This window comes from Marmota monax, unplaced genomic scaffold (assembly GCF_021218885.2).
Source record: "Marmota monax isolate L192 unplaced genomic scaffold, Marmota_monax_Labrador192_F-V1.1 WCK01_AAM20220418_F8-fsc00001, whole genome shotgun sequence".
Taxonomy (NCBI): Eukaryota; Metazoa; Chordata; class Mammalia; order Rodentia; family Sciuridae; genus Marmota; species Marmota monax.
Window position 1 is genome coordinate 1,723,306 of NW_026693777.1, and position 18,699 is coordinate 1,742,004.

The following is an 18,699-nucleotide window of genomic DNA, read 5'->3' on the forward strand; positions in this document are numbered from 1 at the left end:
ATAAAAATAATTTCAAGAAGATTAAAAACTTATATAGATAAAAAATTGAACTGAGAGTAGCTTAGCATTAGAGCACATACTTAGCACATGCAAGGCCCTGAGTGTACTCCCTAGCACCAAAAAAGAAAAAAAGAATAGACATTCTTCAAAAATGTACATGTATGGGAGAATCTCCAATAATTGACAGTAAACTTAGAAGCTAAAAAAGAAAATATGTGTATATTTAGCTATCTTAAGATACATACAAGAAAATACAATTCATAGAGGAGCATAACCAGATGGTCTACAAATTTACAAAAAGACATTTAAATTCACTAGTATTTAGGGAAATGGGTAATACAGTAACAATGAGGTTTATGATCCTCAGTTTGGCAAAAATAAAAGAGTGATAACATCCATTTTGGTATGACTGCAGGGGGGAAATGGTGCTCTTGTTGAGAATGAGAATTGTTATAATCACTTTTGGAAAACAATCTGGCAACATTTATTGAAATTAAATGTTCATATAACTTTGACTTAGAATTCATACTTTTGGAAAACTACTTATAAAAATAAAAGCCCTAGAACACAGGGACGCATAGCCAAGGTTAATCCCAACATATCAGAAAACTGAAAACAAAGTAGATCTCAGTACATGCATAGCATATAAGTAGGTAGAAAATGAAGTAGAACTATACTGTTGACTTGGGGGGATTCTTCTGAGATATTTTCTATTGAAAATTAAAAATGTAGAAAAAGGTATATAATATGATCTTGTTTTCCTAAAACCCTATGCATAGCAATGTATATACATATATAGGTATACAAATCCATTCTATATCCATGTACATATAGTCATAGATAAGGATATATATGTACATGGATAAAATATGCAAAAATAGATGCTAGTTTGATAGCATGGGTTATGATGGGGATGGAAGGAACAGGAAAAGAGATGGGAAAGGAGGAGTTTTACCAAAAGGTGAGAAGAAAAAATAGTCTATACAAAAAAAAAAAACCCAACATGTATGCTATAATCCCATTCATTCGTTAATGCAAAGATTTATATATAGTGTATATACATAATTTCTGATTATGATAAAAATGCAAACCTGTGTGTATAGGAACAAAGGAAACATTACAAACTAATGTTACTTGACTATAATTTAGGCAAGATTGAGAGAGGTCCATCACTTATACTGTCACACACTAGGGAGGACTTAAACTTTACCACCTGATGGAGGGTGCTTCCCAGATGATGGCATCCATATAGGCAAAGCTTCCCTTTTGTGAAAGGATACTAATGTGGCTGTGTATTGTTGAATCTTTAAAGAATATGGCTCTGTGTCAGCCAGATCCACGTATCCCTACTCTTCAGTTTTGTCAGAGAAAATAACTTCAAATTCAGATTTCAGATTCCCATCACTTTGTCTTTACTAATGATCTAAACCTCTATGGCCTCACTGTTGAGACAGCAAGAACATTTGACTCAGTCTAGTGCCAGTCCTGCAGTACACACTCAATGACTTGGGGCAAGTCATTTTGTTTTCTACAGCCCATCTTCTCATAATCTCTAACATATGATCTCAGAAAGCCCTATTCTTTTGCTTAATAGCACTTAAAAATTTGTAATTGTATGTGTATGATTATTTGTCTGATTGCTTGTCTCTCCCACTAAAGCATAATCTCTATATGGATAGGAACAATATACTGTAGACCTAAGACCTAGCATGGCAACTGGTACAAACTCGCATTCAATACAAGTTTATTGATTTAATGAATGAGTAAATATATAAAATGAAAGAAACAAACTCAAGTATTCCACCAGCTCTAACCATATATGATTTTATAAATATGAGGAGGCTTTGATTTTTGAAATCAGGCTGTAGTTCTGTCCATTTTCCCAGATATTATTTAATAGATTAAATGCTTAAATGAGGGTAATTGTTCTATACAGTTACTCTGAAAAAAAAATTGAGCTACTAATCATCATCTCATATATTTTAAAGGGAATGCAAGATACCATTTAACTCATAGCTTTGCCCCTTAGCAGAACTACAGTTCAACAAGATAAATATTTGCTGTATATTTCAAAAAGATTTCAATCTCCCTTTCTATATTTACCTGGATCTCTCGACAAACAAAACATGGAAGGAAGAGGATTTAGAACTATCTAGTCCAGTGATTTTCAAACCATATTTTAGTAATAGAATCCTGTTTTTTCAAAAAGAAATCTTACATAGAATATGAATAGGTCAATATTTATATCTATCTAAATAGATAACAGGGAGGAAAGGAGGGAAGGAGGGAGGGAGGGGGGAGGAGAAGGAGAAAATATATTCCTCATTGGAAATGAGAAAAGGAACTACAGAAACCTCCCTCTCAGGCTTTGGTCCTAATATTCATATTGGGCTCCTGATTCACTACCCTTGCTGCCCCCACTGCCCCCTCCACCTGTTCAGTCTGACCATGGTGCCCCCTAATGCATCACTAAGACCAGCAGTCTATAAGTAGGTTGAAGGACTATCTTCTGAAAAATAAGGAAACTAAGACTTGCATCATATTCTCCTTTAGATTTCCAGATTCTTCTTGCCAAAAGTAAACCCTTTACTCTTTGTTTCCTGATAGTAGATTATTCTGCACAGTCTTCCTCAAAAGACTCTTATACAGATTACATTATCATTGTTTCTTATTTTAGTGAAACAGCATAATTTAATTTTTTCATATAGTTTTATTTCAACAATTCTTTTAAAATATAAAATGTTTATAAGTACTGCTTTCCAATTACAAGAAGCAGAAAATTTAAAGAATGAAAAATAATATTGACCTTTATAATTACATGCTTAAATTTTGATCATGTTTATTGTGAAGCCACAGAGGTGAATTAAAAGAGGATATCATTACACATTATAAAATGAAACAAAGATCTCCTTATCCAAATGGAGAGGATGTAGACGTGGTTACTTAATATAAAGCAAAAGCTATGTCTATCAAAGAACAGACTTGCAGTTATTGATCTGGAATTGGCACGATGACAAACTGCTCTGCAATTCTTCCTCTTCCCAATTAAGGTGTCTCTCTTGAACTGATTGAAAGCTGTTTGATAAGTATACTTTTTTCAAGATGGTGTGCTCAGTTGGGGGTCTTTTTATTAAACTGAAATTCCATCATTAGCTTTGACTAGCACCAGCTGCTGTATAAATTCTGTGTTGATGTAGACCTTCACTGGTATTCCAAATATTGCAGGTGAATCTCTGACTCCAAAATCTTCAATCATGCAGTATGAATAATTAACATCTGATAAATGCAGAATAGAAAGGACTCTCATTAGAAGACATGATACTGGGGTCACAATCCCACCTTCATTCCTCAGAACACTAATCCAAAGAGGATTTTAGTTGTAAAAAAAATAGTGTTTAAATCTTTCCACTTCCTAATCTTTCCCTATTCTTACTTAGAAACGAAAAGTTAGAACATAGATGAAATGTCTATACCTAATCAGAAACAAAAAGTTAGAACATAGACGAAATGTTTTAGTTTTATAGAAAAGTTAAAGACAGAATCCAAGCTCCTGCACATTCTGGTGTTTATTTGAAGGCCCTTATTCCAGATAAATTCCCATGCATATGAAGCCCATGATCCTTCTCATGTCTATCACTTTTTGGGGGGAGGTGGGGGGTGGAGAGGATTGAACCAGGGTCTTGTGCATGCGAGGCAAGCACTCTATTAACTCATCTATATCCTCAGCCCCCGTGTCTATCACTTTTAATATAAAAGAGAAACTCTATTCATATATCTAATATTTCTAGGAGGTATATAGTAAAAAGATATAGTAAAAAACAGGACAGTTCCTTACAATATTGAATTTATAAAAGCATTTACCTTGTGTGCAAGGTGTGCCAAGTAAGATTTTTCCTAAATGTATTAGTTGTGTTACAGAAGATATATTTTAAACCAGTTGTAAATTTGAAACAATGAAATAACAAAAAACGTTAAAATAAAACATGTCATGATCTGTGGTAAAGAACAGAATGTTCAAGAGTTCAATTCCTGAGCCTTAATTTCTTCACATGTACAATGGGGATATTAGTAAGTATCAGATTTGGGAGATTATTTTTAAGCACTGAGACTATGCACATATAGTATTTAGTGTAGCACAGTGTATTTATTTTCTATTCATAAAAAAAATTACCACACCCTTATTGGCTTAAAACAACAACCATTTTTTTTTTTTTTTTCACAGCTTTTGTAGGTCAGGGAATGAATTAGACAGGTCCTCCACTCAGGGAATCACAAGGTTGCAATCAAGTGTCTCCTGGTTTGTGTTCTCATTCAGTCTTGACTGAGGAAGGTACCCCTTCCAAGTCCACTTATGTTCTTGACAGAATCATTTCTTTATGGCTCTAAGACTAAGAATCCAAGCTTCTGCCCCAGTTTCTTCATCATGTGGGCTTTCCCAACATGGCTGCTTACTTCATCGAGCCAGCAAGGAATATAAAATAAGTCTTCTAGCAAGACAGAGCCTTACATTATGTAACACAATTACAGGAAAGACACCCCATCATTTTTACCATAATGTTGGTTAGAAGCAGGTCATTAGACTTGTCCACACTCAAAGTGTGAACATCAGGAAGCAGGGATCATTGAGGGTCACCTAGAGTCTGTGGCCACCTATAGTAAATGAAAACGTGAATTTGTGAGTGAATGAATAAAAGAGTGAGTGAAACTGGGTGTGAATGATGTTAAGTCACATGCCTCTTGAACAACAGAAAACAGAAAATTGTTCTGAATATAGGATAAACAAGTGAACAATAAACTGCACAACTTTAGTCATAACAAGTTCAACCTTCTGTTAGGGAAGAATGATAGGGAAGAAGTACCGGAGGACTAGGGCTGGGGCTCAGTGGGAGAGTGCTTGCCTAGCACATGTGAGGCGCTGGGTTTGATCCTCAGCACCACATAAAAATAAATAAATAAAGATATTGTGTTCAACGGCAACTAAAAAAAGAATTACCGGGCATGAGCTTTGGAGTCCAGAGAATGTCAGAGTGGTGGGAAATGGAACCCTAAAGGAAGAATACAGCTTTTAGTCCCACTTTAAAGTGATAATTTCTACAATTAGAGCAAAAGGAGAAATAAGAAATAAAACTAAATAATAAAATATAGTTATATAACATTTAAAGTCTAAGCAATAAAAAATTAACAATGAAAACAAAAAAGTTCACCATAAACAGAAAATAGTTATCATCTCCAAACATATAGATAAACACTACCAATATCCCCAGTGGATAAATGGGTAGAGAATATGATTATATGATTCTATCAGAGGAAATATGAAAGGTAAAATAAATTTAAAAAGCAGTTTAAATCTAATATAGATGGGACAGAGACAGTATAAACAAACAACAACAACAAAAATTTAAGTACCAAACCATAATTTTTACTTCTCTAGCTGATTACCTCAAGATGAGAGATCAAACAAGGAAATAAACTGCATTTGTATTATTCACCAAACACCTAGCAAAACTTGTAACTCACCCTGGGCAGATGAATATTTGATGATAATTAATTCACAGGTAGTCAGTGGTAAGAGAGTATGGATGACTGCTGTCCTCAGATAATTAAAAAAAAAACTTCTTTTCAACATCATAGGTTCATATTAACATGAAGCTAACGTGGGGGTGGAGGGAAATTATTTAGAATTCTTCCAAATTTACTTTAATCCTCTGGTGGCTAGAAAATATAAAACAGATACAGATCAGACTCAGGAAAAACAAGAACACTATGCAAATGGGCCAGATTCTCCACAGGAAGAGATTCTGCCAAAGGATAAAGTTAGGGTCTCTACTTAAACATTCTTATGACAATGCCTTGGTTTCTGCCAACCTCCTTCCTTGTGGCTTTAGCACTCTTCTTGGACCTGGAACAGGAGTGGTAACAAAGCAAGGTGTTCTGCTTTTCCCTCTCCCCTAAGCTTGTACTGGGTAGACTGGATATTAGTTTTTATGCCAATGATAATATGCCCAATATATTTGTTTACAGTTATTATCAGATCTTTTTAAGGAATAAGCTATAGTGTGCCCTGTGTCATGTCCAGGAATGGAAAGTCCAATGGTTAAATGAATGATAGTAAATTAAATATTTTTTTGTTGTTAATGTTATTTTTATCTTCAATGGGAGTGTGGCAGACAGGGATGGGTTTGTCCCTGGAATATAGATGGTCTCTTTAGTGATGTCAGGGAGGGCAGACCCTTATGAGACAGCTGCAGCACAGAATGAGCGGAGGAGAGAGCCACAGAAGCACAGTACCTGGGGGTGCTAAGTGACAAATGGGCAGCACCTGGTGTCTGAAGTCTGTCAGCCCTGGTTAGGGCCTGTGGTTTCCAAAAAGAACTCCAAGCTGACTAGCCACAAGAGATTTCTGTAAGCTCTTCAAACCAGTGCCAGCCACCTTCACTGATTTGGGGCAGGATTAGTCTGGGGCCTGAAGCAGGGCTGGGGGACAAAAAAAGAGATATGGCAAATGTGAGTGAAGAGGAAAATGAGGAAGGAAGTTAGAGAGCCCAGCATGTGGTAGTTACAGTGCCTTTCTGAGAATTGCCACTTGTTATGCTCTGGAAAAGAGGAGGGAATAGATTACAACAGAGACCTTCAGAGGGAATGGGCACACCACACATTCATTCTTTACATTTGGCCCAGGTGAAGGTTGGATGTCCCAGCTGGGTCCCCTCTGATCTATTCCCCTCCCTCAGGCTGATCCTCTAAATTATCTCGACTCTTTACCTCGATTCTTCGGAGGTCCATCCCTGGGGTCATAACCCGTATTTGCACTCAGTGAATCTTCAACATGCATGCCGCATCATCAGCACATCTTCCTTGGACTGTGAACTTCTACGCAGTGACCAGATCTATGTAGTTCTCTTAAAAGAGTATGTAACACTATAAACAATTGCAGGGTTAATATTTTTAAGATGAAGAAGCTAATACTACTTATAAAAATGTAAAAAGAGAGATTCATAAAGCCATTCTTTTTTTCTTTCTTTTTTTTTTTTTAATACAGTACTGGGAATTGAACTTGAGGACTCATCCATGCTAGGCAAAGGCTGTACCACTGAACGACATCCTCAGCACTAGCCATTCTTTGTGTGTGTGTGTGTGAAAGCTCAATTGAACCTGAAAAATTAGTACTCTGTTGGTGAGAAAACAACATCATCTCCAATTCTTAAATTGAAACTAGCTTTCTTATGCTTTTTAAAATATTTGCCATCACAGTCCCACTTCCAGAAGCCTAGTGTAAGGGAATAATCAGCAAAGCAAAGAAAAATGTATGTGTAAACACATGCAAACCAATGTGTCTAAGTATGGGAAGATGGCCAAGTGAAACTTGGAACACCTGTAGGAAAAAGGAATATCTGGCAGTTATCAAAAATCATAGTTAATAACTTTAACAGGAAAATGCTTATATTAAAATAGCAAGTGAAAAAAGTACAGTATGTTTTCAACTATGTTTTTCTAAAGCACTGGAAAGAAATACACCAAAATACTAAAAAACAACCACTACTGCCTCCCAGTAATGGTGAGGAGGGGTTCTAAATGATGACAGAAATGGCTTATGTGTGAGCAATGAGGAAACAGGATGTGTCAAATGGAGCTAAATAAAGGGAAACTTAATTGTTTTTTGAATGCTGTGTGAAAGTCCTGAACAGAGTATCTAATGCCATTAACAATTGTTTTTAATAATTAAAGATGTTTATTGGAACAAGTCTCTGGGGAGAAGAGAACTTATTTCTACAATGAACAAGAATATGCCATATTGGCTTAGTGAAGGAAACTGAGAGCTAAGAAAGTCTGAGTGAGCACATGAGACAACTCAGGTATAACAAGGAGCCTATTGCCTCTGCTGAGCAGCTGAATAAGAATCAGGATGCAAGTAAGAAGTTGTGAAATGAAACTCACTGTAGGCATTGTGGACATATGTGGGAAGAAGGTATAGGTAAGACATTAGGCCAGTCTTAGTTTCTAAACTTAAATGTCCATCTGGAATTACATGGGTGACTTCTAAAACTACAGGTGTGCAGTCAGGAAGGCCCAGGCCAATGTACTCACAGCAGATTGTAGATAAGAACAAAATGAGACATAATAGAGGAAAGGATGGCTCTCAGCAAGGCAGTAGATAGATAAGGGAAGGAACTAACAAGGCACATGCATGCCATGTGGTCTCACTCATTTATCCCTCACAACAGTGGTCCCTAACACGTATGGGTTTCTCTATCTAATCCCCATTTATTCCTTCTCCTGCTTGCATTTGCAACCTCTGCCTTCGTACTGATGCATCTCTGAAACATTTACATGTTCTTACTCATCCCTTACTCCCCTTCCAACTGCTGCACCCCCGACTCTATCATCTTCAAAGTCCTAATGCTCTGATTACCCACAAATGGTTATTTCATGCCCGTATACCCCTCCACTCCTACCATCTGTCTCCTGTGTCACCTTCTTTCTAAAATTGCTTTCACCAATGTGAAATTTTACCTCCTCTGGGTAAAATTGATTGCATGTTTTCCATTTTTTTTACCTTACATGAATTTTTGGCCACTTTAACCTCTGAAATTCAATTTTAGATTTATTTGTCTAGCTACTTAATGAATATCCCCAGCCCTTCTATTTTATTTTATTTTATTTTTTATGGTACTGGAGTTCAAACCCAGGGCCTTGCACATGCTAGACAAATATTCTACCTTTGAGCTGCATCCCTAGTTCTTTTTATTTTATTTTGAGACAAGGTCTCATTAAGTTGCACAGACTGACTTTGAACTTGCAATTCTTGTGCCCTAACCTCCTAAGTAGCTGGGATTATAAACCTGTGTCACCATGCCCAGCCAACCCACAGTTGCTTTAAAACTCAAATTCAATGTATTCCAAGCTGAATTCATTCCCCTCCCCCCACGACCAGATCTGCTCCATGTTCTCTATTTCAGTTATGTCCAAAGATATAAATGTGAAGTGCCAAAAAATTGTCATGTTATATATAAAGAAGTAAAGCTATGGGCTGGGGATGTAGCTCAGTTGGTAAAGTGCTTGCCTTGTATGTACAAGGCCCTGAGTTCAATCCCCAGTACCACACAAAAGAAAAAAAAAAAGAAATAAGAGAAGTAAAGCCATAAATGGAAAAAATTATTATAAAAATCTAAGCAGATTCTATCTATCTTGAAATAGATTTGTAGGTAATACATTTCTCCTCCAATTTAAGGAAGTCAAAACAATCAAAAAAACTATATTATGGGAGCTGAGGTTGTGGCTCCTTAGTAGAGCACATGCCTAGCACATGCGAGGCCCTGGGTTTGATCCCTAGCAACACATAAAAATAAATAAAATGAAGGTATTGGCTCCAACTACAAGTACAAAATAAATATTTTTTAAAAACCTATATTATGGATATGATTTATACTGGAAAGATAACTTAAATTAACTGAACAAAAACCTAAAGTTCTTAGTCCTAATCAAAAGACTGGCAAAATAATGCACATTTATATTTTCTTATTGAGATAAAATTCATATAATATACAATTAGACGTTTACTAAACTCCACAATTATATAAAAGTGTAATATACTTGTAAAATCATAAATTTTTTAAAAAGTATAAAATTCAGTGGTTTTTAATGATTGATGATATTGTGCAACCACCACTCTCTAGTTGCAAGTTTTTTTCATAACCCCAGAAGAACACCTTGTACTCTCCCTTCCTCTGTCTCCTGGCAAACCCTAATCTGCTTAAATTGAAATAGAATATTTAAGACAAATAGATAATATTTGTATGACTCTCCACTGACTCTTTTGATTAATCTACTAACTATTGGTCCACCTCAAGTCAGATAAGTGAGCATTTTATGTCCATACAGTTCTGAACTGTAGTCACTTATTTAGCTGTCTGTCCCCCACATCCCAGATTTGGGGTGCTTTATAGGCAGGGGCCATGCTTAAGCTGTTCCTCTGAATTTTCAACACCTGGCATAATGCCTGGTACATAGTGCCATATTTGCAGGATTAATTCAAAATACCCAAGAAGTTAAGTACTTTATCCATGCACATATAGTTGATATATGATGAATCACAATTTAAGCCTAAATCTCTCTCATAGCACATGAGGTAGTAAGTGAGGCCTGTCCGGAAGGTGAATTTAGGCAGCCATCAAATTAGAGTTAATACTGAAATAGGCTTACTGTGTGCTTGGACACGTATTATGTGGACACATATTAAGTTCTGAACACATATTATGTTATTTAATCTTCCTACTAACCCTACAAGATAAGTATTATTATTAGTCAAAAACTTTGGAGTGAGAGGCAGAGATGCCTAAATCAAATTAAAGTTTCAAAGGAAACCAGAGGAAGGTTTTGAGTCCATGAGTCAATTTTTCAAATAATGGAAAGAATCATCATTTTCTCACTAGAACTGGTTTTAGGAAGTGAAGCAAGATGTCTGAAATAGAGCCCTCTCTCTGATATTTGCCCTCCAAAAAGGTGTATGTGCACGCACACACACACACACACACACACTTCTTGGGATGGATCTCAAAATTCTTGCTTATGATTGTAAAAGATGTGATTTCTATGTTTGCTCTGTTGAATGCCATTGTGTGTCCTGCAGATACAAACGTATCTACTGTAAACCGGAATACTTCAAGGTCCCACCACACTCTGAATACCCCCAGATTTATGCCTCTCTGAGAGCTGCTGCCTCCTGCACAAGCACCAGGACATCTGCCCTTCTGTTGGGCACTGCCACCAAAATTCTGGAACACACACAGGCCAACATTTCTCAGTGGTTTGTGAAACAGTGGAGAAGAATGCCTTTGCATTTACACTTTGCATTAGATGTTGGCAAATCAATAATGGCTAGCTCTTCAAAGAGGCTTGGGTTCATATATGAATACACGACTAGTGTAACTTCACATCATGTACAACCACAGGAATGGGAAGTTATACTCCAAGTATATGTCAAAATACATTCTACTGTCATGTATAACTAAAAGAACAAATAAAAAAATTATTTTGAAGAAAAGATGGATCTTCTGGTTTTTATGCACCATGCATTCTCACCCAGGATTCAGAACTGAGCTCACAGAAATCTGGGGCAAATACAACCAAACCCGAGGTACTTGGAATAACTCTTCTGCTGCAACAACTGGGCCAGGCTTATCCTACTCAATTCCCCTCCCCTAACTCCTTCCCAGGACAGATGATACCAAGTTTTAAAGGTGGACACTTTTAGCCTAGAGCTGGAACCCCATCTCACTTACTCTCAAGCCCATGTGTGTGAAGTAGACGTCAAAGAAAAGCAATTTGAATCCCTATAAAGGATGGAGCTCAGAGTTTGGTGACAAAGACTTTTAGCACTAAGTTATATTCTGAGTTTTTCTGGAAAAGTTTTGTGTTTTATTCAGAATATTGGGGAGGAGTTGAGTGAATGGAAATAAAGAAGGTATAAGAAGTGTAATCCTAAAATGTAGAGGTTTAATTTCCATGTTTGTCTTGTCATTGCAAGAACTATTTTAGTGGAATTTTATTAACCATACCACTTCAGGGCCTTGGTTAAGATGCACTTTTTGTGCAATGCCTCTGTATAGACCACTGCATCCCCTTGGGAGAGTCTGACAGAGTGAGGTGAACACTGCACCTTCATCGAGCACAGAGCACACATGAAGACACAAACCGACATCTCTCCAGCATTCCAAATCTCTGGAGGTGGAGTCGGGATCTTGATTAAGCTCTCTGTTTCAATTTTACCACCTCTTCTAGTTTTCTATGACCCATACACATTGGTTGTGTAGTAAAAAATGAAGTAAAATAAAAAAAGAATACCCTTCAATCAGAGTTGGCACCCAGTGCCATATGTCTCAGCTTTCCCACAGCCTTCACAAGAACTGGTCTGAGTTCCTTTAGCACAAGACACAAATGCTAAAAGGAACCAGGGGACATCTGGCCCAAATTCTTCTCTTGCTCTCTCTCTCTCTCTCTCTCTCTCTCTCTCTCTCTCTCTCTGTTTTATTACTGAGCAAATTATACACTAAGGATTTGGAGGGTAGGAGAACCCAGCCCTTTCTATTTTTTATTTTGAGACAGGGTCTTTCTAAGTTGCTTAAGGCCTCGTTAAGTTTCTGAGGCTAGCTTTGAACTTGCCATCCTCCTGCCTTACCCTCTGGAGCCTCTGGGATTACAGGCATCCGCCACCACACCCAGCTACTCTTAAGATCTTACCAAAGATTTTACCATGCATTAAAAATTCCAAGCTGCCACCATTTGACCCAGCTATCCCACTCCATGGTTTTTACCCAAAGGACTTAATATCAGCATACCACAGTGATGCAGCCACATCAATGTTTATAGCAGCTCAATTCGCAATAGCCAAACTATGGAACCAACCTAGCTGCCCTTCAACAGATGAAGAGATAAAGAAAATATTGTATATATACACAATAGAATATTATTCAACCTTAAAGAAGAATGAAATTATGGCATTTGAAGGTAAATGGATGGAGCTGGAGAGTATCATACTGTATGAAATAAACCAATCCCCCAAAACCAAGGGCTGAATGTTTTCTCTGGTAAGTGGATGCTAATTCACAATAAGGGGATGAGGGCTAGGGAAAAACAGAGGTACTTTGCATTAGGCAGAGGGGAGTGAAAGGAGGAGAAAAGGTACAGAGGTAGGAAGGATAGTAGAATGAATTGAACATTATTACCCTATATACATATATGATTACACAACCAGTGTGATTCTACATGCTATACAACCAGAAGAAAAAGAAGTTATATTCTATTTATGTATGATGTGTTAAAATGCATTCTACTGTCATGTATAACTAATTAGAACAAAATTTTTTTTAAAACTCCAAGCTGTTATGTTCATAAAAATAATAATAAGTGGGTTAAGAAGACTTTGCCAATGTTTTTACAAAATAAACAGGTTGGATGTTGAATAATTATTTGCCCGAAAATAAAAGTAAAAGGCTGTATTTATTAATTTTGGGGAGGTATGAGGAATTGAACTCAGGCACTTACTTGAACTCTGAGCCACATCCCCAGCCCTATTTTGTATGTTAGAGACAGGTTCTCACTGAGTGGCTTGGCACCTTGCCATTGCTGAAACTGGCTTTGAGCTTGCAATCCTCCCGTTTCAGCCTCCCGAACCTCTGGGATTACAGGCATGTGCCACCATGCCACGCTATAAAAGGCTTTAAATGAAATGTTTTTCAAAAGTGTTCCTTTCTGTTATTCATTTCTTAATGTCAACCTAAATAAATAAAATATTCTACTTCAAACATTCAATTTTTAGACAAAATCTTTTAGTAAGCTGTTTTCTAAAATATGGAATTAGGTTTGTTTTTATTGTGTTTTGCTTCTTTTCTCAATCAATATAATTATGATATATATATATATATATATATATATATATATATATATATATAAAATGATCATATATATACTTCTTGTGAACTAAGTAACAAACATTTTAGGTATAAATTAAAATTTCTCTGTAATAACTGACTTGCTAGAATGTTTATATCCTGAGCATGATCTTTATCATCATTCCCTCAAACATCTAAATTCGTCTTGAAGTTTACAAATGATTTCTATATATACTGTCTCTCTTCATAACTGCCTTATAATTCCTATTTTGTTGGAGGGGAATTGAAAGTCATGAAGGCTAAATGATTTGCCTGGAATCTCACAGTCAGTTCAGGTGCAGAGCCAGGACTCAATCTCAGATCTGCCAACTCTATATTTTTTTTTCTCTACTCTACCACATTGCTGTTTCGTTGCTTTAGTTGCTAAATTTTAGTAGTGGTGGCATTTTCCTTGACTTAGAAAACCAAGGTTTAATTTAAAATTAAATATTTAAAAGTAGCTACCCAGCTGGGCATGGTGGCACATGCCTAATCCCAGTGGCTTAGGAAGCTGAGAGAGGAGGACCAAAAGTTTGAGGCCTGCCTCAGCAGTTTAGCAAGGTCCTAAGCAACTTAGCAAGTCCCCATCTCAAAATAAAAAATGAAAAGAGCTGGAGATGTAGTTCAATGGTACAGGGCCCTTGGGTTCAATCCCCAGCACAATAAATTAATTGATTAAAATAAAACTTAACTACATTTACCAAAGCTCCAAAAGACTAATCCAGGGGTACAAACTTAGCCCAAAAGGAACCCTCCTATTTCATTTCACATCTATATGCCCTTTAAAACCTAGGCATTTGCCAGGTATGTGGCATACACCTGTAATCCATGACTCAGAAGGATGAGGCAGGGAGATCAAAAGTTTGAGGCAACTTTAGCAAAACATTATCTCAAAAATAAAAATTAAAAAGGACTTGGGGATATGGCTTAATGGTAGAGTGTCCTGGGTTCAATCCCAAGCAAGAAAGAAAAGAAAAGAAGATATCAAATCTTAAGGACATGTGTGTGAGACCAACCTTGCACTTGACTGAGTCACACTCCCCGGCTGGGTGCTGAGGCGCTCAGTCACAGAAATGTGGCAGAGCTTTCCCCACCCTTCTTAGGTTCGAGGGTCTCGTGCATGGGTGTGTCTTGCTACAGCCCCATGGGTGAAGCTATGCTCACCTGTTCCTTTGTAACATTACCCCTTGCCCTGTTTAGGATAGAATCTTCCATGGAAGTGCCTTATGTGTGTCCCCTTCTCTTACTGTGCCCTTGGGTGTGGCCTACTCAGGTGTCAGTCAACCTGCTGACAGTGGACATCATGAGATAGACTCAGCCCCCTGAAACCTGACCCTTTGACTCATTTGAATAGCTTCTCCTCATAAAAGGGGTCAGCATGTGCTCTCGCTCTCTCTCTTTCTGCGGACCCTTAAGGTCAGAGGAGCCATCACAGTGACCCCAAAGAAAAAGGTATTTGTGTCTCTTGTGTGGTTATTTGGTGCAGCCTAGTCAGCCCAGTTTAACTGGAGTGACCACTGAGCCTTTTAGTCGTGAGAACAGAAACCTGGCAGACATGCATTTGAAAAATAAATACTGGCTCCAAGTTCAAGGAGAGGAGCAAAGAGAAGAAGTTAGACCTTAGAATTTTCTTTGCATTACAATTAGTGACATGGTTGCCAATGTCCCTCTTCAATCACTATGTTTAAAAAATTATTTGAAAGTATGAACAAAATGTTCCATTAGAAGGAACAAGCCTAAATAATAAGAAATAAGGCAATGTAATAGTCCTTTTTTGTTATTATAATAAAATACCCAAGGCTGGGTCAATTTATTAAGAGGTTTATTTAGCTCACTGTCGTGGAGATGTTTTAGTCAGCTTTGCATCACTGTGACCAAAAGACCTAACAAAAACAACTTAGAGGATGAAAAGTGTATTTTGGTTCATAGTTTCAGAGGTTCAGTCCATGGTTGGCAACTTCATACCTTTAGGCCTGAGGTAAGACAGAATATCATGGCAGAAGGGCATGGCAAAGAGAAGCAGCTCAGAACATGGCAACCAGGAAGCAGAGAGAGAGCTCCACTCACCAAGGATAAAATATAAACCCCAAAGGCACACACCCCAAGTGACCTACTTTCTCTAGCTACACTCTACCTGCCTATAGTTATCACCTACTTAATCCATATCAGTGGATTAATCCTGCTCTCATAATCTAATCATCTTACTTCTGAACATTTTTGCATTGTCTCACACATAAACTTCTGGGGACACCTCATGTCTCAATCATAGTAGCATGGTACAGGCATCAGCTCCTAGTGGTGGGGAGGGCCCCATGGTAAATGGTGCTATAATGCTGGGAGCACTTTTGGGAAGAAGACATCATATCCTGAGACAGAAGTTTGGAGAGTGATTTAGGGGCTTAGGGATTGGGCTTGCTTTTAAACAACTTGATCTACCTAGGACTAACTCAGGGTTCATGAGAACTACCTTGATCCCATTTAGAGCAGTGCCTTCAGTGACCTGCCAGTAGGCCCCACCACCCCTATACTACCACACTAAGGGGCAGGGAAAGCACAACACATGAACTCTCCCGGGAACACACCACATCCAAACCATAGCAGATAGTATCCAAGAAGAGATTCAGCTAGATTAAAATTCTGTTCTGGAAATTTCAAATCTGTCAGTCATCTTGTTTCAGACAGTAAGCACATACATACTAGGGCAAATGTCTGCATACTCCAATTCAGTCACAGAGGACAAGAGGAGGTGATACGTGGGTGTTCTTTAGAACCTCTTGGGTAGGTTTGTCAGATTTAGAAAAAATAAAAATAAAAGATATCCAATGATATTTTAATTTATAATAAGCAATTAATTTTTAGTACAGTACATAACATACAATATTTGGGACCTATTTGTACTAAAAAATTTTCATTACTTATCTGAAATTAAATTTAACTTAATCTTCTGTATTTTACATGGCCACCCTCCCCTAGGGGTTAATCCATAGGGCAGCCTTGAGCCAGTCTCAGGGGATACTTGTTTGAGTACATGCCTGATAGGCCAAGAACTAGAACTGAGCTAATATGAGCAAGTCTGAATTAAGTCCTTGGCTATATACATACATCTTTTTCATGTGTTTCATCATCTGCTTGGGCCTTTTGTCTTTGATTGAAAATCTCTATAAACTATGCCTGAATACCACAGCGTTAATCACAAGCCTCCTGAAGTATTTTCATATTGTGTGTAATAAATGCCCATATACTTAGGATTTAATGTAAGAACTACTCACCACAATATTTAGTTAAAATTACAAAAGGAGTACAAATTAAGCCATCATTTTGTTAAGATGTATATTATAAGTCTCATTTAATTTCCCATGTTGTTACATGTATGTTTGTATAACTGTTGTGTCAAGACTTTTAAAGTATTTCAATTAGCTGCTAAAAGAAATACATTTAAGGAGTTAAAACTGATGTACATTTGGACTAAATACCTATAATCAGAGTTGTTTCTCACCTGAGTCCCTCTTGCTAATGTTATGTAACAAGTGACCTTGATTGCTGGCAATAATTCACTTAATAGGTTCACATTTGTGTGGTAATCTCATAAAATAAAATAGCGACTCACTAGTACTTTTAAAAATAAACTGACACCAGATTTAGGCTAGATGAGTTATAAGGTCACTTTATCACATGTGAATGTTTCATTCCTAAGTCAGGATTTTCAGATCCTTTCCTCAGGACTGATTTGAGACCAGCTGAGAGACTAAATGGCACTTCTGGAAAGCAGTGGTAAGTGGAGGAGGGAGCAATGAAAGAAACTTGGATGTCACTCACCTTGTGCTTACCTACCTCCATACCTCCAGCCAATTGTCCCCAGCTTCCTAGGTAGGGCTTATCCCCTGGGTACAGTTTCATGGACAAAGTGAGTAAAACAAGCTGAAGAGGCAGGGCAGTAGCAGTAGCAGTGAGGAGATTCCATGCAGAGTTGTACAGGGAAGTAAAGTACCCCTCATCGACCAGAGGCCTTTCATGTCCTTGTGTGACTTGTGAGACTATCACTCTTCAACAATCTTCTGTTGTTTATAAGCATACTGTCATTTATAATCATAAATCATCAACATTTTTTCTCACATGTTATTTTATGCTCTATTATCTTCTTGCAAAATGTCCAAATTTCAATTCATGGAAGTCCCCAGAGAATTCTCAAGATCTAATTCTATCTTGATATCTTTCCCCAAATCACTTTAATTCAATGTTCTGGGAAATTTATGAAGCACATTCTCATTAAAGAAAAGCAATTTTGTTACAAGACAGATAAATTCTCTTATTTGTAACTCAGCATAGGACCTTTACTTATAACTTAAAGAAGAAAAATTTCATATTGCTTACCTTCGTGATGTAAGCAGGCAAACTGAAGATGTGAACAAATCATGTCTTTACTACCAAGACGTCATGGGAACCCTAAGAAGGTCACTCTTGAACAGCCTTGCCAATAGGAAGTTTGAAGGCTATAATCTACTCCTAAAATAGCTCCCATGTCTTATGGGTGTCCTATTTATATGAAATTTCATCTCCGAGAACTTTGTAGAACTTTTTCTCGTTTCCATGAGACAGTGGATCTACCATGTAGCAACAAAAATCAAGCGGTCAAGAGGCTGGGCTTGTGGCTCAGTGGTAGAGCACTTTCCTAGTGAGGCACTGGATTCAATGTTCAGCACTGTATATAAATAAATAAAAATAAAGGTCCTCAACAACTAAAAAAATATTTTAAAAAATCAAGTGGTCCCTAAGAAGGCTTCTTTCTCCAGTTCAGAGAAATATTCTTTTTATTATTATTTTTTTTGTTGTAGTTGGACACAATATTGTCATTTATTTATATGTGGTGCTGAGGATTGAACCCAGGGCCTCACACGTACTAGGCAAGTGCTCTACCACTAAGCCACAACCCCAGCCCCAGAGAAATATTCTTTATCTCCAGTAAATGTATCTAAGTACTCCCAAACACCTAGGAAAATGCAAAGTTTGGAAAGAAGGAATTTTATTTTGAAATTTAAAATTATTTAATATGATTTTTAAAATAGATGATATATTAACATGGTTCAAAAATTTAAATGACCTAAAAGTGAATATATTGAAAAGTCGTATTTCATTCCCTTTTTCCATCCATCCCCCAATCCCTGATGTCCCCTATAGACTAGCACTTGCTAATCTTTCCTTTGGGGACTTCCAATGTATGTTCGGTCATACACTACTTAATGATGGGGTAAATTCTGAGAAATGCATCACTAGA

General features: G+C 37.2%; 1 protein-coding gene across 13 annotated transcripts in view; it reads right to left on the minus strand.

The window, feature by feature from the left end:
• Nucleotides 1–200: 200 nt before the first annotated feature.
• The window catches only part of Nkx2-1 (NK2 homeobox 1), a 49,605-nt gene continuing 31,106 nt past the window's right edge, over nt 201–18,699 (minus strand). For 2 of the 13 annotated variants that reach the window (XM_058584484.1, XM_058584472.1), the window contains exons 5-9: nt 6,289–18,126; nt 5,518–5,712; nt 4,994–5,045; nt 4,551–4,650; nt 201–3,276 (exon numbers count right to left, since the gene is read on the minus strand). The gene's annotated coding sequence lies outside the window, so the exon portion shown is untranslated. The remainder of the gene's footprint in view (nt 3,277–4,550; nt 4,651–4,993; nt 5,046–5,517; nt 5,713–6,288; nt 18,127–18,699) is intronic. The other 11 variants (XM_058584477.1, XM_058584478.1, XM_058584475.1 and 8 more) reach the window with 11 other exon arrangements.